The sequence below is a fragment of the Leptonychotes weddellii genome, chromosome 11, assembly GCF_054177405.1.
Source record: "Leptonychotes weddellii isolate Sample4059 chromosome 11, ASM5417740v2, whole genome shotgun sequence".
In the NCBI taxonomy this organism is placed as follows: domain Eukaryota; kingdom Metazoa; phylum Chordata; class Mammalia; order Carnivora; family Phocidae; genus Leptonychotes; species Leptonychotes weddellii.
Genome location: NC_138379.1, coordinates 40,351,345 through 40,354,178, shown reverse-complemented (window position 1 = coordinate 40,354,178; position 2,834 = coordinate 40,351,345).

The following is a 2,834-nucleotide window of genomic DNA, read 5'->3' as shown; positions in this document are numbered from 1 at the left end:
TTAAAGGGATGAGTATCAGTATATAAGTGGAATCAAGGGGTGTCTGGGTGGCTCAGTCAGTTGAGCGGCTGACTCTTGATTTCGGCTCAGGTCATGATTTCAGGGTCGTGGGATCAAGCCCCGCATCAGGCTCTATGCTCATCAGGGAGTCTGCTTTAGGATTCTCTCTCTTCCTCTCTCCCTCCCCAACTTGTGCTCTCTCTCAAATAAATAAATCTTTAGAAAAAAGTAGAATCAAGTAGAACTACACAGAACAGTGATGTGTCTTGTTAGACCACCTATATCTCTAGGGGAGGTAGGGAATACTAGTACTTCCAATCCATGGAACACTGTTCACACATATCTTGATCTTCACAGCAACCCCATAAGGTAAGTTATAATTATACCCATTTTACAGATGAGGAAATTGTATCTAAGGTCAAACATTAAAACATGGTAGAGGGCTTCTAATTCCAAGTCCAGTATTCTTTCCATATACCACAACCCTCCCAGGTATCTCTTAAGGGGTATCTATAGTCAATGAAGGAATTCCTGGCTAAGTAAGTCTCAAAAGTAAGAGACTTCTTGGAAGTGTTTGCATCTGCAAAGAGGATTGCTTTCAAACCCTAACTGGATATTGTCCTCGAGCAAGGGAAAGAGCCACTAAATTCCTCCTTTCTGAAACAGAGAATCTGGTTGGCGAAGACAAAGAAGGGGAGTCCTATTTATCGAGCTCCTACTGAGAACAGAAGTAGAGTCAGAGATTCCCTCATACCCATGGAAGGTGCTACCCTGGAAAGTCTTGTGTGGGCTTCCGGAAAGCAGGAAGAAGAAATGCCCCTCTTCTTTAGGAAAATGCCTGGAGGTTACCCCGATACCAGGGTAAAAGAACAGAAATCTCCCTCAGCTGCTTCACAGCATGGAGCCCTCCTTCTTAAAGTCTCAAAAGAAGAGCATGGGACCTGTGTGAGGGATTGATGGTGCCAGCCAGACATGAGGAGAAGCAAGCGACCTTTTCAGGATTGGTATATGGTGGTCTGGGGCATTATTGGCCCTTATGTAGGTTCTGTACTTTGCTGCCAGCCAGATGGCAAATAAAATAGTCAACAGACACACAAACTTCTCACAACAGTGAGGTGACTGGCTTATTCAGAACAGAGTGATTTCTGCAGAAAGCACAAATTCCAAGTGGCAAGAAGCAGCTGGGAGACAGTCAACAATCTGCTTCCTATGACAGAGCCAGAGACCAGATATGGGGACAGCTTGCATTTGCAGCAGGGCCAGAGTCCCTCTGTAGAGCACTGTGGAATTTGTCATCAAAGAACTTCTATATACTTAGATCCAAAACAAATGCAGATGCACAAAGTACAAAGTACTCAGATGGATGATTCCAGATAAAATAGCCTCAGCAGGTGCCAATGGATAGGCTAATGTGGCAAAATCTATTTAGATATAGCAATATAATCACTCTCTTGACAGAGCACAAACCCAAATAGTGTCTAGGTATTTGGTAATGATTCTCCAGTATGCCTGGGCTCCTTTATCCTTATCCAGGCATTTGCAAGCATGATGAGTGAGCTGACAGACCCCGTGTCCCCATATAGTTTGACAGACATGGCAAAACTCCTTGCCATTCCAGTCTAACTTCATGGCAGGATCTTCAACAACTGTTGAATGGGTAGGCCCAGGATTTTAAAGTTATGCTCATTCATAAAGCCCATTTCTGTAAGCCTTAACAGATAACATCCTTATGCATTATGTTGCATTCTGAAACCAAAATACAACAGGGCAGATTCATTTATTTTCCAATAAATTATCAAAAAATTCCACTTCCCACTCACTCTTCAACATGATAATCATCTCCAAGATAACTCTGGATGATGTTTCTTGTGATTACAATGTGGTTAAATCCAATGGAATTTCTCAGTCCTCATCTTACTTAACCTTTCAGCAGATTTTGGTATTGTTAACTTTCCCTTCTTTCTTAAAACATTCAATTCCCTTAGCTTCTAGGACAACACACACTCTTGCATTTTCTCTTGCCTCATCCCATTGCCAGCCTATCCTTTGTTATCTGGCCATTAAATGTTGCAACTCCTCAAGATTCCATTCATGCCTCTCTCCTCCTCTTCCTCTGTTCTCCCCAGCACGAGTCAATTTCATCTACACCCAAACCATCAATTACTCTCTATCGACAGATGATTCCAGCCAGATCTCTCCTCCAAGCTCCAGACCAGTATATCCAATTGCCAGCCAACATCCCTCCTTATGACTCAAAAGCATCTCAAGATCAAAATGGCAAAACCAGACTCATGAGCATCCCCTGCTGTCTGCCTTCCCCAATCTGGTGCTCTCCCAGCATTCTCCATCACAGTGAAGGGTAACACCGATTCATTTGCGCAAACCAGATGGCCAGAAGTTATCCTTTACAATTCCCTCTCCTTCGCTCCTCATGTCCAACATATGACCACCTAGTATTGGTTTTAACTACTAATTATGTCACAAATACTTCCATGTCTCTCCATGTCTTCTCCATGACCTTAACTAAACTGCCTTCATCCCTCTCCTGCACTATTAACTGGTAAACCACCTTAGTCTATTGGCTCCAGGAGGGCAGAGATGGGTCTCTGAGTTTTACTCACAGTAATAGCCTCAAAGCCTATCATTGTACTACATAAATATTTAATAAATTAATGAATAATATTTTTACCTAAATTATATATTATCTGATAGTGTCAGAGAACAATAAATCTGACATATAAGCATATCCAGATAATTGAAACTCAATTTCTTTGTTCTTTTATTTCAATCAGTGTGAATGAGAATCTTTCTAAAATATACAAACATGTATTCCT